Raw genomic sequence first — 20,040 nt, 5'->3', positions numbered from 1 at the left:
TGGGCTGTAATGAGGGCAGGATGCAGCGTAGCCTTAAATGCGACCTGAAATAACCAGAAACAAACCGCATTTGTGACAGCTCTGCTGTCGTGAACATCCCATTCCGGGAATGCGAATACGGACATGAAGTGTGAGGGAGCTGTGTAGCACTGGAACTGGAATGTCCCTGTGAGTGTGCATAAGGGCAGTTTCCATAGCATCTACTTCACAACTTCTATGAGGCTTAAGCTATCTCTCATGCAGTCAGGTTTAATAACACAGATGCGTCCTCTGTGCTCAGCTCATGTTAATGATATGTGTTGACTTCTGCATATTGTAAATTGTTCATGAAATGACCATTTTCTGTCTACTGGAAGTGTTACTGTGCAATTATTGCTTTGTTACACAGTCTGAAAAATGAGCTTTAAAAATATTCCTTTTCACTCATTAGCGAAGTAGCGGATCCTCATTGAGAAGTACATTCCTGGATGATGTTCTCTTCATGGCAGAGCCTGAAGAGTGTGTCTTTTGAGCTTCAGCACTTCTGCCTGTGCTCACATGCAGCAAAGGGCAGAGCTGAGCCCTCCTGAGCACCCCGGCCCTTTGCATGGCTGCAGCTGGGGTGGCTGCGTAGAGCAGTGAGGCTGTGCTCCTCGCTGTGGGGGTGCAGCACTGCTGACTGGGCTCGAGCCACTGCAGCATTTACGAGAGCACCACAGTTCTGTATTTCCCCAGCCTGTCCTGTGCCTCTGTGTATGTTTTATTGCCCCAAAGGTACGGATTTACACGGTCTGAGAAGTAGATGTCATGCAAATCATGGTGCATAATTCTCACCACCTCTTGGTACCACACGTGCTGATGAATGCAATTTATCTGTAGGAAGGAAAAGAAATTTTTCACATGACAGGTCTTTCTCTTCTCCTGTTTTGCTCATTGCTTTGGAATTAGATGTGACAGTTTTGTGCTTATGTAGCATCATTTGTTCTGCCATGCTAATAGCACGCCGGCAAAAGGTTAGCCCTCCTCCCACTGGGCTCTGGGCTTTCCTCCTCCTGTGCCCCTTTGCACTGCACGTTTCCCACAACACACACACGTTTCTTCAAGGAGAACAGACCTCAATCAGAAAACTGAAGATGTGTATTAACCACTTACGTAACACGGACACGTTACCTTACGAATGGCAGAGCATTCCTGCAAGCAGAGCCTCATTCTGGCATTAAAATGTTAATGCAGCAAAGATCGGTTCAGAAACAAGTTTATGTTGAATGCAAACTCAGAAATCCATCGTGGCAGCCTTCGTGCGCTGGTAGGAGAAGCCCCCGAGGGCAGTGAGCTGTGGCAGTGACTCATGGCCGCCTGCCGCGGCCGCGCTGAGCTTCACGCACCACACAGTCATTGGGGATGGCAGCGGGGGGGCAGGCTCATCCCATGCCCAGTCCTGCCCTGTGCCCTGGATGTGCTCCCGAGCCACCTGCAGACCCCATCCAGCAAAGGACTGGGCCGGTCCTAATCTTTAAAACTCAAAAAATTGCTACCATTTAAAAGAAGAGGGCACAGGGAGGGGAGGGGTGTTTTCCCAAAGCGCTCTCATGAATCTAGATGTGAGCAGACAAACTTCTTCCCAATATCTTGCTTCTTTCTCCCAATATTTTCAGAGCAGTTTATGTTTTCAGTGAATTTACTCCTGGAGCTATTTTTCTCCCAAGGCACTGGAAACAGCAGCACAAACACCTGTAAGAAGCAGAGAGAGCTGGATGCATTTCGAGAAGTAGAAATGAAGAACAGAGGGATATAGGACTGATATGATGAAAAGGAGTGCAATAGAGCCTTGTATTTGCTGATTTATGGTGTCTCCAGGAGTGAGGCAATAGGTTTCCTATCCAGCCTGGGAGGGATTTCCATAATATGTCTGAGCCTCCTTTGGTTTCTGGTCATTGAACAGCTTCAAACTGAAACCTAACAGAATGAGGCCAGATGGGGCTATAGCCTCACTCAGTGGCAGTTAGAGGGTCGTTTCATTGAGCTCCCCCCTTGCCAGTGGAAGGTCGTTCCTCTTTCTCATCCCCTGCTGAGCCTTTGGCTTCTCTGTGTTATTGTGTTCCACCACACTGTACAGTGCTGAGTCCTAAAATTTCCCTATGGGACTGTGAGCGTGCACAAATACAGCTGTGTGTTTGCCCTGCGTGCCCACAGCCAGTGCCACCAGCTGCAGGATGGTGCTGGGCTGCAGGGATCTCTCTGTTGCGCCTTTGTTCTGGGGATCAGTCTTGTCCTCAGTTGTGCTGCATGGACCATGGCTGTGTGCATCCACTGGGACAGGCGCTGCCAGCACCCATGGGGTCATTGCAGCAGCTCAACAGATCCCTGGCTGGTTAGACAGCAATCACATTCTTACCAGAAAAAGTGCTTGTTTTAATTGCGATAATCTGATGTTTGGCTCAGGAGCACCCGCTCCACACATGCAGAGCAGCACTGTGCTTCGAGCTGTTCTATGGGAAGTACAGCTGTGCACCGTGGCTACATGGGATAGCACTTACTGCTTCAATGAGCAGAGGTTTTGTAATTGTTTTATGCCCCAACATGACTTGTAGTGTTGTCTTGAATAGAGCTGCAAACATTGCAGAATAGGGAGGAAAAAGGAAATAAGCTTTATTCTTGTTCTTGAAAGAAAATTTGCCTTTTCTTTGTCAGTCCTTACTGATGGTACTCTACTAGCAAGGAATAAAGCAAAGGTTGCTGTAAGCAAGAAGCTGTGCAAGGCCATGCCCTTGGAGCCCTCGTATGCTGCTGTCAGCCTCTGTGAGGCATGTCACAGGGCTGCAGGGCTGTGGGGACAAGTACAGCTGCAGCTGGTGTCAGTGGGGCTGGGGAGCTGAGGGAAGACTGAGTGCTGGCATCGCTTCTTGACTGCTCTCGAGCGCTGACTTGGCGGTGGATGAGTTTGTTGTGATAGAATGTGAGCATCCCTGCAGACACTCCGTGTACATGCAAGTATCCATCTGCAGGCCAAGGCAGCAGAGAGTGTGGTGTCATGGTGGTTCCATGGTGTCCAGGAAAAAGGGAAAATAAATCTTATTTCTACCTGCTAAACAGATCCGTGGTGTTAATTATCGTGGCCATTGGAGATGACATGAACATGACTGTACCACCTATGGCAGGAAGGAGCCTCTCTGCAGTTGCTCCCCTTGACTTGAGGACGTGGGGTCTGTGGCATAAGCAGACCTGCTCTCCAGAGTGTGCTCTGCAATGGGTTTGTTCCTCAGGTGAATCTAGCAATACTTGTTGAGCGTGCTTGAAGGACTTCACAAATGACATAACCTCTGCTTCGTACCTGGAGGTGAACCAAGTTAAACAGCATTTGATTTTCAACGCAGGAGGGGAACCTTTAGGTCACGGCTTGAACTGGCAGTGGAGCACCTGTGAAGGGCTGTGGCTGCCCAGAGAGCTCAGGAACGTTGTTTGCAGCTGTGCTCCACAGCTGAGCAGAACGGCCGGACCCAGAGAGGAGCCTCCATGGGCTCATATAAGAGCCAGCCAGTGGAAGGAAAATCTGGACCTGGGCAGCTTTCTGAGGAGGTGTTCTGTGCAGCCTAAGAGCCCCTTCACCAGTGGGGTGAGTGCAACTCTTCTTTGTCTTCCTGCTTATGGCTGTTGGCCTACCTGTGAATGCTTTGCTCGGTGCTGCCAAGAACCTTTCAGAAGAATTTAGCTTCTTCATGGGCAGAACAATGTCCGTAGCTCTTGTCCCCACTTGTTGGATAAGGAGAAACAAAAGCAGTCTGTTCTCTGCTGGGTGAAGTACTGAGAACAACCAAGTACAACAGCTTTTCTAGCTTCCTTTTTGTTTCATCATGATAAACGTAATAAGGAGCTGAAAAAAAAAAGTAGGCTGTGCTCATAACAAAAGCTGGGGTTTGGGCTACACTGCAGCAGATGGCAGGGATGGGGCTGCAAAGTTCTGGGGCTGCATGGGCTGGGCCGAAGCAGTGACTGCTGGAGTGGGGAGTGCTGCAGAGCAAGATAGGAGCAAAAACTCAAAGCTTAGAGCTGGTAAGAATTTAAAGCTTAATCTCATAATAACCCCAGTAACTGATATTTCTTACAGAAAAGAGCCTTTTGAATTTATCCTATCCTGGAACTCACATGGACTTCTCCACAGTCCTAAGTAACTCACCAGCTATGTTTGCATGCCATTTTAGCTTAGTATGTTTCCTTTTTTCTTGCTTTCTTAAGGATTCTGTATTTCAGTAGCTCTCTCACATATTTCATTAACAGTGTGCTTTGTTAATATCTTTTTACAGTGATTAGAATTTTAAATGCACATTTGAAGAGAACCCAAAGAGATTAAATGAGTGTTAATAGAATTTATACAGTCTATTAGCAACTTTGTGCCATGTTTGTAAAATTCATGAAGCGACGTCTTTAATTATATATGCTGATGAAATCTAGGATTAAGGGCCTACCAGTGAATTATTGTTTAAGGTTGAACCACACATCCATCTTATCTTCTGGTAGAAGGCACTGACCAGTGCTGTCAGAGCCTCGCAGATCCATTTATCACCAAGGAACTGGCCGTGTATTGAAGGTAACCTGAGAGTTTGGTTGCCTCACCCTGGAGCTGGGTCTGTTTTCTAATGTGCTCACGCTCCATAGTATCACAGGTCCTGTCTGAGGACAGTGGCATTGCTGGGGCAGGCGCAGGCAGTGGGCATGCGATGGCTGTGCTGGTGGCAGAGTCCTGCAGTGCTGTGGGTGCTCACCAGTGGCCTGCAGCCTGCAGCACCTGCCTTCAAGGGCCTCAAAGTAGTGCAAAAATAAAGGCCCAGTACTGGGAAGGAAGTGATGTAATTTGTCCCCAGGGCATTTTCTCCAAGACTTTGAGGCAACACTTCAACTCCCTGCAAACCTTTGTGGCTGGTGACCTGATGTTTCTTGTCCTTAAAGATCTCTCTCCTGGTATGCAATTCCAAGTTCTCTACTCCCAGTTCAAACCTTCATCTAAATTTAGGAGGAAATTAAACACTGATGCTCTAACAGGAGCAGGGACAGGTGTCCAGCTGAGAGCCTAATAACACAGTGCTGCATGAAATCAGTCTCTCACACAGTAATTACCATTTGGAGCAGAGCAGATCCCTTTGTTACAAGTGATCATATGCCTGCACAGCTCTGCTGTAATTACACAGCAAGTCATGCACCTTCAGCCCGATGGCTGGTTGCAAGCTGCTGTACGGGTGAACCCAAGTTTGGGAGTAAAAGTCCTTCAGCAGTCGGATATGTGATGGAAATGCCGTGTTAAGGCTTCTAAATGCTTGAGATGATTGCCCTACGTGTTCCAGCTGTGCCTGGGTTGTTTTCTAGGCACTGCTCCTGCCCTTCTCTCTGCCTGGTGGCTTCCTTCCCACAGAGGACGGCAGTGCTTTGGGCAGGAGAGACTTCCAACACTTCTGCATGATGGATTGACTGGAGGATCCGGCCAAAGCCTGGGCGTCAGATTTAATGTCATTTCTCCTGTTAACACAACGGGGTGGATTTCAGTCCATACTGCTGTGGAAAAAAAAAAAGCCTCAGCTGATTGACGTTTGCTTGACAATGGAGAGACTTAATCACTTAAGTTCTAACTTTTTTCCTCTTTTTGTATCTTTGTTGTTTTCTTGTGAGAGTACACTTGCTCTCTGTGAGCCGTGCATTTTGGACTTCCTACTGTGGGTGGTTTAATGCTGGTTTCATAGCCACTGTGTATTCTCCTGAGCCTGATTCACAGTGCTCGTGCTGGTGTGATCTGGAAATGATCCAGTGTCAATTGCACTGGAGAATGGGATTTCATCAAAATGTATTACAGGAATGTGCTAGTTCCAAAAACTTTAATCAGAGAGGGGATCTTAGAGCCAGAAGGTATTTTTTGTTGGGAAGGGACACTGGTGAATGCAGGTGCATCTTCAGTGCAGAAGCTGTTTTGACGTTTGTTTCCTACTTGGCAAAGCTGGTGTTTGAAGAGAGATGTGATTTTTTTTTTTGTTGTTGTTTTTTTTTCTCCTCGGTCTCTGGGCTGCCTGGCTCCCAGCACAGCTGTGGGTCCCATCTGCGGGGGTCCCACACAGGGCTCGGTTTGCCATGCATCACGGCAGTGCCACATCTCACCCTTCCTGGCAGGGTCTGTCTTGGGATCAAACGGGACTTTAAAAAATGGAATGAAGCCCACTATTTTCCATGGCATGCGTCAAGAGCTGGGCATGGCCTGTGCAGTAGCAGGCTGCAGGGAGTGGTTGCAGGCTGTGGGGCCATGAAGGGTGGCCATGGTGGGGCCTGGCCCAGGCTCTGTCCCCTAACATGTCACAGGGGGCTGCCTGGCTGGGGAAATGCTGGGGTGGGAGCAGCCTGAGTGCAGAGCGCTGGAGCTGTGTGGAGCACGGTGCTCTCATCTGACAGTGTCTCGTGCTGCTCATTCACACTCATTAAAAAACTGCTGGACTGCTTGGTACCTGAATGTGCATCCTCTGTGCTTGGCTGCTCCATGGGTAGGCTGGTATCCCACCATGGTTGCTGGGTGCTCTTGGCATTGTCTGCAGCTGGGGAGGAACGTGGCTGCTGTGGAGCACCCTGATGGAGCCCTGCACCAGCCCTGCTGGTGGTTGGTGCTGTGGGGTGGATGCACAGCAGTTCTCTGTGGCATCGTGCCACCTCCTCACAGCCAGCACCTGTGCCAATCTGTGCTGCCTTTACCTTCAGCCCTGTCACCATGGGCAGCAGGCGTTCCAGGGTGGCTCAGCAGATGCCCTGGGAGCCGTGCTGCACCACGTCAGGTATTACACCTGCTTGCAGATGGCTGAGGCCCTCGGTTGTGTTTATCAGGCTCTTGTTCTTTATTCCTTTCTGCTAGCTGTCAGGAAGTTTGGCTCCGGAGCTGCAAAGAGCCAGCTTGTTCTTCCCCACTTTATTTTGATCCTTTTGAAATGCTCAGGTGCTGACCCATAGTAGATGCTGAACTTAAGACGTAGCAGCTGCACTGAAATACAGGTTACTGTTTATATCTTTACAGAAGGATCACATAAACCCATTCAGCTGAAGTAAGATCTGTCTGTGCAAGAACAAACATGAGTTCAGGGGCAAAACTCAACTCCAGTGCCTTAAAATAAAACAGAAACAAAGCACTTTGAGAAACCTGAGAGAGGTTCCTGGAACACTCGTTGCGCTGCTATTCCATCTATGCACAACAAACAAACCATTGTTATTTCTTGCTGTATGATAAACTGCCACTATTTCTTGCTGTGCAATGGTCCTCCTCTCAGGATCCCACTCTGGCATTCATCAGTTTGGTTTCAGGCAGTGCTCTGCAGGTGCTATGCAGCCTCACGTTGTGTTGAAGTGGCATAGCACTGGCAAACTGAGCTGGAACATAAATCAACTGAAAATATCAATAATAATCCCCTAAATTGCTCAGTGGTTTTCTGGGATGCTTTTTACTCTGTAAGTATTCTTTATTCACTAACAACACTGAAGGAGTGATGAAGGCAGGAAGGGCCTGCCATGGCAGGGCTGCTCTGCTGAGACTTGGTTGTCCCACTTTGTGGGTTTGGCTCTGGGCTCCTGGTGCCTGAGCAGCATCTGAGTGGTGTGCCGTGTATCAGGGCAGTGCCACATCTCACCTCTCCTGGCAAAGTCTTGCAGTCCTGAATGAACAATGCAGAGCACATGGAAAACCAGGGAGCTCCATGAAAACTTCTGACTAGAACCTGGATGTTATTTCTCAGCAGCAAGCCCTCAGGATGATTTGTTCAACTCTTGGTTGTAATTCCGTGACTTCCAGTTCAAGAGCATTTCAAAGTAAGCAATCTGCCAGATAAAAATGATCCTTGATTTAGTTTCCCTGGATTTATTAGTGTGTCTGCCTCTCTCTTCTGGTGCTGTTGAATCTGATGTAGTTTTGAAAACTCTCACCCACAGAGATCACTGAGGATGTGTTCCTGGCTGTTAAGGGTGCTCAGTATGGAAGCATTTCAGAAGAAGAAAAGGGGGAGTCAAAGCCACAGCAAGATGTATTAGCTAAATATCAGCAACAGGCATGTGTAGGAATGGTTCTTATAGTGTTGTTCTGCTTTCAGAAAGCCATTCCAGCAATTAGTGCTCCAAACCTGGATGCACAGAAGTTCTTTATTTTTTTTTTGTGCTTGCCCAGATTCATGTTAAACACATCCAGAAATGCCTTGTGTGAATTTTGTCAGTTGATACACAAGTACAGCAAAGAGATGGAGGTACCTACTGCCTTACGTAGCACAGAAATGCAGTATCTAGAGAAATTGTCTGGGAAGTAGGCAGAGAGCTGTAAGGCCAGTCAACATTGTGCTGCGCTTTAAGTAAGGTCTAATTAAGTAAACCTTTGAAGAGGAATTCGTTGAGATAAGTCAATGGGAAGAACTAGCTCCCCTGGGACTGGATTTCAGACACATAAATGTGGATGTGAACACTTCTTTATTATAAAGATATATGCGTAAAATTGAGAGCTATTTTTATTTCTTGTCTCTCTGCTCTTGAAGTTGGACCTCCAGCTGATGTCCTAATCCTCTGTCACTTAATTGGCAGCTGGTAGTATTGCTTTCTTCGAGCCTCTGTACAGCAGTAACTGCTGCAGCATTAACACCATCTCCAGCTGCCCGTGCTGGGGGCAGCACCTTGTGGCCACCACTGCCATGGCATTGTTTCCTATGGTGCACCTCCGTGTTCCCCAGTGCATGGCAGTCCTTTCCCCAGGATGCTTTTGCCAGCCCAGGCTCCCAATGTGGCCGCGTTCTGTGCACGTAGGGGAGGTGCCATGGCCATCACTGGCACTTTGCTGGAGGCAGTGGGGAGGTACCCACGGGAGAACATTCATCTGACTGGAGGAGAGCACAAATCCCTTGGTTCCATCATTCTGCCACTCCCCGCTTCTTCCTTTTCATTTATGGAGCCTGCATCATCGTCCCCTGCATCCCTGTAGAGCTGTAGCCTTCTTCCTCTCTCTTCTGGAGACGGAAACAAGTTGTGGGAAAAGTGGGTGGATGGCTTTAGTCACAGGCAGTCGTTTTATCTGTTGGTTTAGAAGATATCCAGCTGTTAATGTTTGCCTGCATACTGTTGTCAGTGCTTGTGCCATCTCAGCCTGCTGCCAGCCAGCCACGGGCCAGCAGGGAGCTGTGTGTGAGAGCCACGTCCAGCCACCACTGCGTACTTTGGGCACCTTGGAGTCCTGTGAATGCATCCCATAGGCAAACCATAGAGCCTCCAGGGCGTGACTGCTGGGAGGCTTCTGCAGGTGCATAGGAATGGCCACCAAATGCCCTTCCTAGTGGCAACTGAGGTCCTCTGTTGAGTTCAGCAGAGCCGTGGCATTTACATCAGCTGGGATATGGCTCAGTGGCTCAGCTGGGACACTTCTAGTCTACATCACTGGAAGATATGGAGTGTGTTTGTTCATTTCCTTAAAAGCACAGGGATGGGGGAAAAAAACCAAAGCACCTTTCTGCTCAGTTAAGAAAATACATTTCTGTTGATGTGACTTGAAATTTTCACCAATGCAGTCAGCATCATCGATAACGTTTGCAACGATTACACTGGTGAAAATTTCAGATTTCCTCAGCAGGATCTTCCAGTAAGTACTTTCCCTATTATCTCTGTACGTCCCTTTTAGCAGTAGCACCTCATTTTGTGAATAATGCAAACATAATCTCTCTCCTGTTTACAAAAAGAGAAAAAGATTGTTTCAGCATAATGTAATTAAAAATGAAAAACAAATCAGATAAGCTCATAGCTAGAGGGGCTTTATTTTTGCAGAATTATCCTCTGCTATTTCATAAAACTAAAGGGCAGAAAATGTATCAAGTACTTTCTAATACCATCAAAAATTTGACCAGTTTGACATTTTTTAATAGGATTAATTTAGTACTTGAGAGAGAGAAAGGATTGATAGGATTGGAAACTGAAGGCTGTAGTTTGTAATATGAGTGAATGTCATCAGAAACAGCAGTGGGCTTCAAAATGCCCTGCTGTTCTCTTTTAACATGTCCTGAACAGGCTCTCGAGACAATAATTCAGCTCAATCTCATTTTGTGTTGGACCTATACGAAATGGAGAGTGACAATCATTACAAATTTTGCTGAGCTTGGGGATGGTTTGGGACTAAGAAACCTGGTGTAATATTGAAAGTGCTGAGGCCATCACATTCACTTGAGTGATCTGAAGAACATAGAGGTGAAAGTCCAGCATCCAAGGAGAAGCTCATTCAGAAGGCAAGATATATTATTTTGCTTCCTGCACAGATGACCATCTCCTGAACTAATGCTTGCAATTTAAATGCCATACCAAGGACATTCTTTGGTTTTAGGCAGGGACTGTTTGCTATGAATTATGAGATTATGGCTTATTTGTGCTACAGATGAAATAACATACTTGTATTTCCATCAGAATTTAAACAGGCATGAAGATGTGAGAGAGGTAAGAAAATCAGGTGTGTTTTCTGTTTTTTTTTCCTCTTTTAGAGTGTGAGGTATATCTGAAATATTGAACAACCTGAAACGTTCCTTAAAGTTCACTGTAGATGGAATAAATGATCCGTCCCTTAGCAGGTCATCCTATCTGTACTTACACGTAACTACATTAGCGCTCTCTCCTCAAGTGTAGAAGGCATTCTGGCTGACCTTTACTTTTCAGACAGTGGGCAGCCCACCCTTCCCTTTGACACCAGTGACAGATGGAGACGACCGGTTGTTGTGCTGCAGGGTGCTGCGCTGTGGGGTGGCAGCAAGCTTGGCAGAGCTGCCACTGGGCAGGTGAGAGCAATGGCCTGGGGGGAGCCGGGCTGTGGAGCACTGGGTTTGTGGTGCTGCGATGTGCGCTGGGCGCATCTGGGGCTGTCTGCACTCCCTCCCTGGGGCAGCCCATGGCAATGTGTGCATTTCCACCTGCAGGTGGTCACTGCTGCGTTCGGGGCGCACGCGTGGCTGAGGAGACCCCGTGTGAGCTGTGCGCAGGGAAGGACAGAGAAAAGGCAGAAGCGTTCAGCAGCCTGGCAGTGTCCTAGCGAGCACAGGTAGTCAACAGTCAGGGAACGCGAGTGTGTCTTCAGAGTCATTCACATACGCAGGCAAAAGGGCTGCATTTATCCGATAATGCACTTGAAGTGCACAATTCAAGTGCTGATCTTTAAAGTGCTCCATGAAGTACCACTGAAATACTGAAAAACTATTCTTAAGCGGCTTCTGGGGATGCTGCTTTTAAAATACAGATTTCAGTTCTTTTGTGCGGTGTTTCAGGTCACTGGTCCTTTGTTCCACTTCTCTGAGCCCTTGTTGGAAGGCTGCCATTTCTCATCCTGCTTTGATTTCCAGCTTCATTTGAGGAGCTGCTCTCTGCAGATTGTGTAATGAGGAGGATTTCCTCACGCAGGAAGAGCTTCCAATTCTTCTCTTTAAGTATTGGGGTGGATGTTTTCTTCATTGAACGGTGACTGTGTTTAACAGTTTTGTTTCTTTAATTATGAGTGATGAACTTTCCCTCTGTTGCTCTTGTGTGAAGTGACAGTTCGTGGCATCCGTCCCGCAGAAAGAAAGAAGGCAAATACTGGCAATGATTCTGTGGGCAGTGAATCTCCATCTTGCACCAGATCTGGCTCAGCTCATTTTGAGATGCTTTCCTCAGTGCTTTACCAGTGCTACAGCTGGAGTGAGCCTTTGAGATCTGCTGTTGAGAGCGGGAAGTCAAAACGTTGCATAGATCTCAAGGAAGAAACAAAGCTGGGGGTACCCAGAGTGTTTGAAGGGGTGCTTTAATTTCTCTGTGCCATTTGAAAAGGAAGAAAGATGGAGAGAAAGGGGAAAAGAGAAAATGCTCAGCTGGAGGCTGGATGGCTGCAGGCCTGGTGCAGCTCCTCTGGCCTTCAGCTTGGAGAGGATTTCTACTCTGAAATGATGCTTCTCTGAAAGGCAAACTGTAGCAATTAAATTGAAGCGCAAGCTCTCTTGAATCTTTATTTTGTGTGGGTAAAGCCTGTCTAAAATCAGTTTATTTAGTATTCTTTCAGTTGGAAACCATGTTTTTATAGACCAGAATGCAAATTTATTCCTCACCGTCATATTCTGATGAAGAGGTGATAGGACATATTGAGCTACACGCCATGCATATTCCAAGGAGAACTACTAAATCTGTATGCAGAGATGTTTCCAATATGCCTGTACTCAGTCTCACTACCTGTCACAGTCTGAAAGGAAATAAGTATTTTTAATCCCATGTATGGGCAATGGCCATCCATCCTGCTGCAGGCGTGGTGCTGGTAACAGGACCAACAAGCAGAGATGAGCAGATGTGCTGCAGGAGCACACTTGCTATCTCTTGCACTCAGACCTTCACTGCAGAGCTGTTCCTGCAGAGCACACGACTGGCCCTGTGACATACGGCTTGTGGTAACAAGCTGTAGGCATGATGGTGATGTCAGGAAAAGGTCTGCAGCTTGGGCCCAATGAGTCTGACACGTGGAGAGGACTAATGCCAACGTTTCATTTCCTTCCCTAGGGTTGATTTCCCACGAATGTTTGAGCAAAACTGGAGTTTGGCCATGGTTGCAGTTTAGTTCTGACTGCTGTTTCCCAAACTGCATTGGTTGTGTTGGATGTGGTGCTTCCTCTTGCTTTCAAGAAGTCTACTCAGTAAATTATGTGATTTTAGTTTTCACCCTTTTGCTTTGCCTTAGGTAGTATTAGCAAATACTACAGAGAAAAGTTAATTTCAGAATCTGAAAGGTATTTCGGTTTTCTGCTTCATTTTTGTCCTATTTTGTCAGGTTGGGATTTCTGCCCAGTGTCAGACCACTGCTCTTTGGAATAGCAGCAGATTTTGATGACTTTGTGTCCATTATCTCTTTCTTTTTATCCCATATCTCCTTCCACCCTCCCATTATTTCCTCCTTTTTCTTTTAGTCTCGCTTTAGATGAATACCTTTTTTCCAGATTTAATTCTACAGCTAAACAGAGTAAGTATGTGTGTATAGGTACATATTTCTGTTAAAAACTGTGGAAGGGAGGTGCTGAATTCTCATAAAACTGAAGCCATCAGTAAATGGTTGTAGCTTTCAATTCTTCAACCTCCTCTTGAAAGGTTCTATGCATAAAGCAGCTTCGGAATGGATTTAAGCCCATTTTCCTCTTGAGGGACAACACCATCACTTCTCTCTTTTATGACTTTTTCATATTTTATATATGGAACTTCTTCCAGTGTTCTGCCCCATTCAGGTTTTTCCAATGCAATGAAACACAAAATTGGGACTGGAACACTCCTTACTGTATACTCCTTACGTTTTCCTTGTCCCTCTCTTTTTCACTCTTAGCTTTTTCTGTTGTTGTTCACTTGTTTTAAATCTAATGGAGAATGAAGACTTCTGCATAATGCAGAAGATCTCAGCCACCAGGAAAGGCCTTCCTAGGGATCTGAAATGATATCACAGTGAGGTAGCATGTTCTTAGAGATGAGAATGACCTGATTTCCTGTGCTTTCACAGCTCTGGGGAGCTCCATGCAGCAAGGCAGTGACCCCCTGGTTCCTTCCCCACACTTCGGGCAGTTCTGACAGTGAGCATCATTCCTATCCGTCCTGGGACAAGGCCTTCTGACTCCTGCAGTGTTTTATGGGTAGGGAGAAAGAGCAAGCAAGGAGTCTGAAGCTACTGGGTGTCTGCATCCAACCTTCCATCCTGTGGGCTTGGTCTCTTCTCACTGGTGATGAGACGAGGGGAAACGGCTTTGATGTGCCAGGGTAAGTTTAGGTTGTATATCAGGAAACACTTCTTTGCAAAAAGGGCTGTGAAGCTCTGCCATGGGCTGCCCAGGGAGGTGGTTGAGTCACCATCCCTGGATGTGCTTAAGAACCGTTTGGATGTGGTGCTCAGGGCTGTGATGCAGGGGTGGGCTGTTAGAGTTGGGGTAGGATGGTTGGGCTGGGGTTGGACTCGATGATCCTTAAGGTCTTTTCCAACCTGAGCAATTCTGTGATTCTATGGTGAGCAGCAGTGAGATGTGCAGGGTGCTGAGGGAGTAAGGGAGCTCTGTTGGGAGGAGGATGCCCAGTTGGTGTGAGCCTGGGAGCTGGCAGCCAAAACCCTTCAGGTTCCTGAGCGAGGAGGAAGGAAAGAAGGAAGGTAATCAGATTTATCTGGCTCATTTACTACAATGCGCCGTAGCTGCTGGAAACCAGGGGTAGATATTAAGTGTCTCTTGATAACATCTCTACTAATGACAGTAAGTGATTTCCAAAGTGAGATAAGGTGTCACAGCCGTTAACAGGACTACTCAGTATTTCTTAGAAATAATTATGGTATTTTGGGTTTTTCCCTCTTTAGATCCACTAGGCTGCCTAGAATGAGTGAATAGTGACGTGTTTTCTACTAAGTCAGTGTTGTAATTGCAGATTTGAGATGGGAATTGGGGGAAGAGGACTGTGGTCTATTAGCTCTAGAAGAAACTCTTTTCCACAGTTACTGTTGTGATAATCCAGCGCTGATTACCGATGATCCATGATCCAAGCTTTCCTTGAATCTGGGGGCCAATTTTCTGCAGCTTTCTCAGCACAAATTTCCTACATTAACTCCTAATTTCTGATAAAAATACAGATGCCAGCTTCCTTCTGTGCTGCTTTGACTACACCACCCTCTCCTTGCACTATCATTTTCACTTCTTTGAATTTTTTTGTCAAACATAAGACCTTGATCTTCTACCCCAAAGTGTGCCCAGCTGATGGCCATTGCCATGTCCAAAGCAGACTCTGTTCCTGGCTCTGGGTGCTCTCCAGCTGGAGGCTAGCAGTGCCGCATGGAAGGACTCTGCATGCTGGCTGCTACAGTGCCTCTGTATTGCTTTCCCTGAAAGCTCATTTCAAGGGCCTTAAGTTTTCCTAGGTCTCATTCTCATCTGAAATACGCTTCCAGGTTATCCTGGAAGCCATCACTCTTTCAGGTGCTGGTTTCCATTTCAGGAAAGCGTGTTTATCCTCAAAAGCCATTTCACATGGCTTTGAATTCAGAACTCTACCAGCCTGCCTGTAAGTCTGAAGCCTGGCCTGTCTGTGCTGTGATGACTTGTCAGTATGCTTTCCAGGCTGTGGGAAGGGAGGTGGCTGCTTGCACTGAGCCTTTGCCTTGAAGTCTATGTGTCCTGGTGCAGCAGGAGGGACAGCAGAGTGGACCATGGGCAAAGGGGCAGAGGGCTTAGCAGTGCCAGCAGGCTGGCTGAGGGCTGTGTGGTGCCAGCAGCAGTGTGGAGCACTGGGGTATGGCTGCAGTTCTGCAATGCTGAGCAGTCCCAGCTCCCTTCAAGGGACTCTGGCAACCTTGCAAGGGAAGGCAATGTATAAGCTTGTGTTCATTCTCGCAGAAGTCCAGTTTAACAGTCCTCCTCCATGGGCTGTGTAGCACCTCTGAGCCTCTGGTCAGCTTGCCTTGAGAATCTCTGCCCTGTGTGCCTGTCATTACCTGGACCCATGTTCCTGTAATCTTGTCAGCAGCATTTACCATGCCAGAAAAAAGTCTGTCAACAGCAGGAAAGTAACAGTGGCTTTCTGAGCATACTGCAAATTCTCACTGTTAACCTTTCAGTTCTTGACAGAATTTTGCCAGTTAAATTCCAAGTCAGTGACAGGAACATGGAAATGTGGATTTAGGAAGCTGACAGGATGGAGATGCACCACTCCTGCAGAGTGCTAATGCCTAACTATGGGGACGTGTGGTTTAAAAACAACTGCAGGTGCATGTACTGTGTCCTCATTATCACAGGCTGCTCTGGTTAGTGCCAGTTGTCAAGCAAATAAATACTATTCATTCATCTGAAAAATGTGGCAGTCAGTTTATTATTCATCCTTTGTGTAACTGAATCTTTCTTGTTTTGAAATATCTACATTTTTCTGAATATTATTTTCCCTGCTTTTGGGCATAGGACCATTGTAGGACCAAGTTTTGTGTCAGTGTGTGTATTACTCTGTATGCAGAAGTACAGGAAATAAATACATTTGGACTTTTTCTCCCCGGTGTTGCCTCGTGCCTTCTCCATCTGGGCTCCATCCTGGCTGGGAGTCGGGGGCTGTTCCTCCTGCAGGGACAGGGCTGGTCCTGGGAGGCCCCATCTCCCTGTGCAGGTCAGCTGCCTCATTACGGGGTTCCTGGTGGGTAGCAGTGCTTGGGGTGATCCCCCCCCCCCCTTGTGTTGGGCCGGCCTGCAGGAGGTGTCATGCGGTGCTGGCACCCCAGCTGGCTGCCTTATCCCTCAGCTTGGAGCACTTGCCAGCTGTGTGCCTGTGCCCCTTGTTCTCAATGCAGGTCAGCAGCCCTCTGCCACCCCAGCCAGTGTCGCTTCAGGCTGGGCACCAGTGTGACCCAGAGCCCCCATCAGACCTGCTGAGCCTGGAGGTGCTGACAGCATCGTTCATCCACCGTCTGCCCACATTGATCTCAAGGGCATGATTGACAATTACGTGAGAAACCTCTACTAAAGCACCTACTGTCCTTGTATTTAAAAAGCCATTCAAAGAGAACATTTTTATTTTAAGAATTTAGATGCCACCAACTATGGAGAATGGGCAGAGATTTTTATTTGTTATGGCAGATGGGAAAAGCAAGACAAATGCACCTTGTAGGGTTTTTGTTAATGTTAGGTATGTTATCAAAGCTCATAGCGAGTCTGAGGTGTTGATACTTCTGTTATTGTGTGCATTTGATGCTGTCCTATTTTAAGAAATGCTTCTTCTGTTCCCCCACCTCTTCCATATTCTGTGCTCTAGGAAGGAACCTGCTCTCTTCTGCCTTGTAAGAACATCAGCAGTGATCTGCTCTTCCAGGAACCCTCTAGCTGAAGAAACCGGATGGAGTGATTGGAGCCATTTAAATATTTCACAATGAGACACTAAATTTGCTGCTTTCCCCAAGAGATGCTTGGGGAGATGCCCTGTCCTTGACTGGCTGCTGACACTGAGCTGGCTGCTTCATTAATCGCAGCGCCGCTGGGCAGGGTGTCGTAAAGCCACTGCTCAGCATTCATAAGTGGGGACTGCATATTTATACTCAGCATTGTGCTGTGCCATTAATTTACCAGAACACAAACTGAAGTGGTAGTTATTAGCAGTGCCCATTTATTATAGCCGTTTTATTTTTCATGTCCTTTGAACATTAATTGCTCTTTTTAATAGGATAGAGTTGGTCGAACAGATGTGAAATAAATGATACAGGTCTGTTCAGTAAATGCATTTTAACTTATTTTCCTCTTTTTATTAATATCCCACCTATGCAAACGCACCATCTGAGATTGTTCTGAGTGCTCGATAGACTCCCATGGCAAAGTGTCACCGACAGTTATTGTTGACTTTAAAATCAATCAGTGTCGTGATGTTCTGGCATGGAGTGGTTCAGCAGTGGGTCAGCTGTGGTGGGAAGCACAGGGAGAGCAATGCCCCTTGGTGTCACTGTCAGGCACAGCCACGTTGCGTGGGGCATTGCGATGGAAACTGAAGGCTATCGTGGGTGATGACGTTCCGTTGGTCGGATAGCGGTTACTTCTGAAGCTTACATGGCAGTAAATAATTTAATTCCCTTAATGCAGTTGTATTACTTAATGGGGAAAAAAGTAGGTACCCAACCGTTTGGATAGCAGCTCACCATCCCTGGTGACGTTAAGTAACTACAGATGTGCTATGTGGAAAAATTCTCGGAGCGTTCATTGTGAACAACCTTCAATAATAAAATTAATGGTTGTGGTTATGGCCTAAATTAATTTCTGCACTGCCTCACTCCTCCTTGGCTGAATTGCTTTCCTGTCTGTGTGCAGGGGGGAAAGGTGTTTTTTTGGGGGGGATGTGCTACTCAAAATTTACCATAACATGTCTTTCCAAGAAAGCACGAAAGAAAATGCTGAGGTGGGTTCTGAAAGTGTCTGCTTTTATCCTTTGTGAGTCAGGAAGCTCTTGACCATTTGATGCTGTTATATACAAATGCTTGGGTCGCTGTGTCCTCGTGGGTGATGCGGGAGTGTCACTGTGCTCCCGGAGCAGAGCTGTCTTTGTAGATGCACGCAGAAATTGACCTACTCAGGGCCTTGTAAACAGAGTCCAGTCCCAAAAGCAAAGTCTCAAAGACTCCGACATTCCTCCATAACCAATTTCAGACTCTGGAGGATGAGAAAATAACCGTGTAGGCAAAGGATTACCAAGCAATTATTTCTAATTGTTTCTATTTCTGCCTGCCTAGAAAACCAGGAAACAGGATTTACTTATGAACAATTGCTTTAATAAAGTCAAATGAAGTTTCACCTTGTTGGAAGATGGGAATAAAGCAGAACTGGGAAATCAGAGAAGTGCTGTTCTGAAATGCTTGACCTTGATGAGTTTCTAAAGCCATAAGGCATCTCAATTTCAAACACCACTGATTCTTCACGCGCTCGTTCTGCTTGGAGCTTGTGCATTCACAGGCAAGGTTGTACATGCATTCAGAGAATCACAGGATCATAGAATGGTTTGAGTTGGAAGGAACCTTTGAAGGTCATTGGGTCCCACTCCCTGCAATGAATGCTGCAGCTCCCAGCTCCACCAGGTGCTTAGAGCCCCATCCTCTGACCATGGGTGTCTGCAGGGGTGGGACATCTACCACCTCTTTGGGCAACATGTGCCAGTGCTTCATTGCCCTTATTGTGAACTTCTTTCCTTTTATCCAGCCTCCTGGAGCTGCACACTGAGAATTAGCATTCCTTTGGTACGTGCTGGGGAACAGTGTTTGGGTGTTCAGCTGGAAGGGTGCTGGGCGCAGTGGTCAGTGCACACCCTGCCTGTGTTTGTTTCTTGGTGCAGCTCAGGAGGTGCTGCCATCTCCCTGCAGCTGGTCAGCTGGGGGTCACAGGGCTGCAAATGAGAAACGAGGGCTATGAGGAGTCCTGTGTGTGCTCCTGGGGCTCTCCTCGGAGATGCAGGGGCCAAGGCCCATCACACTTCCTGGCCTGCTGGAGCACAGCTCGGGCTTTGCTCATCAGAGGCAAAGAAGTGCCTTCCTCCCCTCCCCTCCTCCTCCTGTGCTGATGTAGCATCCAGCCACATCCAGTCACTGGAGCCCTGTGTGGGGACCTGCCCTGCAGGTTCTGTACTCCTCCTACTTGGAGCTGGGGGGTGTTTGCAGCCCCAGACACCTGCAGGCCCTCTGGTACCAGATTCTTAATGCACAGATGAGCCTTCCACAGTGTAATTACCTTTCCCTCTGCTTCTTTGGGTATCAAGCAGAGAGGAGACACTTAAGAGAATCCTTGACCTTCATCGGTCTGTCATGAATCATTAACCTGGAAGATGGATGGGGAGGAGATGCTGCAGCCGGGCAGTGCAGCTCTTGCATTTCTGACTATCTCTAATTCAGCTGCTGTTCTGCTCTGTCTTTCTAGCAGTCTAACATCATTCCATGTGGTGGAAGCGTAGCAAAGGTCAGCTCTCCCATATATCTCTTCAGCTGAGCAATCCCTGCCCTTTATCCTTCCACATTTGCATAATGTGTGCATAACGGCGGTGCAAAATTCTGCCTTCTCCCTTCAGGACTTTTGTAACTGTGTTTGTTACAGGGCCAGCTTCTTTAAAGAAACAGCACTGTACAAATGTGCAACGCTCAGAAAGCACTGACAACAAGGGGTAGTATTGAGGAGCTTTACGTTTCACCATTGATAATCATTATTACTTTTCAGCAGTTAGAGCTGTTCACTTTGCTCTTAGTTTGAAGAAGCTCTTTCCCTGCCGCATCCTTTCTCCAAACGCCTCGAGGTGCTGCCTGCTGCCCTGGGTGCAGCTGTGTGGAACCAAAGCCTCCCTGAGCAGACAGCAAGCACTTCTTGTGCACTTCAGCGCAGCTCAGTTTGTGGAGGGCTGCCTTCCTGCAGAAGCTTTTCAACAACAAACCCACTTCCAGAGCTGTGTTTGGGTGGCTTCCTTTTGCTGCTGCAGACCCTGCTTCATCAGTCTGAACTGCTGCTCAGGGAAACCCACGAACCCACCCCATCCTCCCCTCCGCCTGGCCTCCTCTCCCATGCTGGGCAG

At 47.3% G+C, this 20,040-nt stretch overlaps 1 long non-coding RNA gene across 2 annotated transcripts in view; it reads left to right on the top strand.

Moving 5' to 3' along the window:
* The first annotated feature begins 3,404 nt into the window (after nucleotides 1–3,404).
* LOC122177932 overlaps nucleotides 3,405–20,040 on the top strand; it is a 41,299-nt gene continuing 24,663 nt past the window's right edge. For both annotated transcript variants that reach the window (XR_006178203.1, XR_006178201.1), the window contains exon 1: nucleotides 3,405–3,592. This is a non-coding gene — a long non-coding RNA (uncharacterized LOC122177932). The remainder of the gene's footprint in view (nucleotides 3,593–20,040) is intronic.

The sequence above is a fragment of the Lagopus leucura genome, unplaced genomic scaffold, assembly GCF_019238085.1.
Source record: "Lagopus leucura isolate 7727_CA_CO unplaced genomic scaffold, USGS_WTPT01 Super-Scaffold_1, whole genome shotgun sequence".
Classification (NCBI taxonomy): domain Eukaryota; kingdom Metazoa; phylum Chordata; class Aves; order Galliformes; family Phasianidae; genus Lagopus; species Lagopus leucura.
This window is presented reverse-complemented; position numbering and strand designations above follow the sequence as displayed.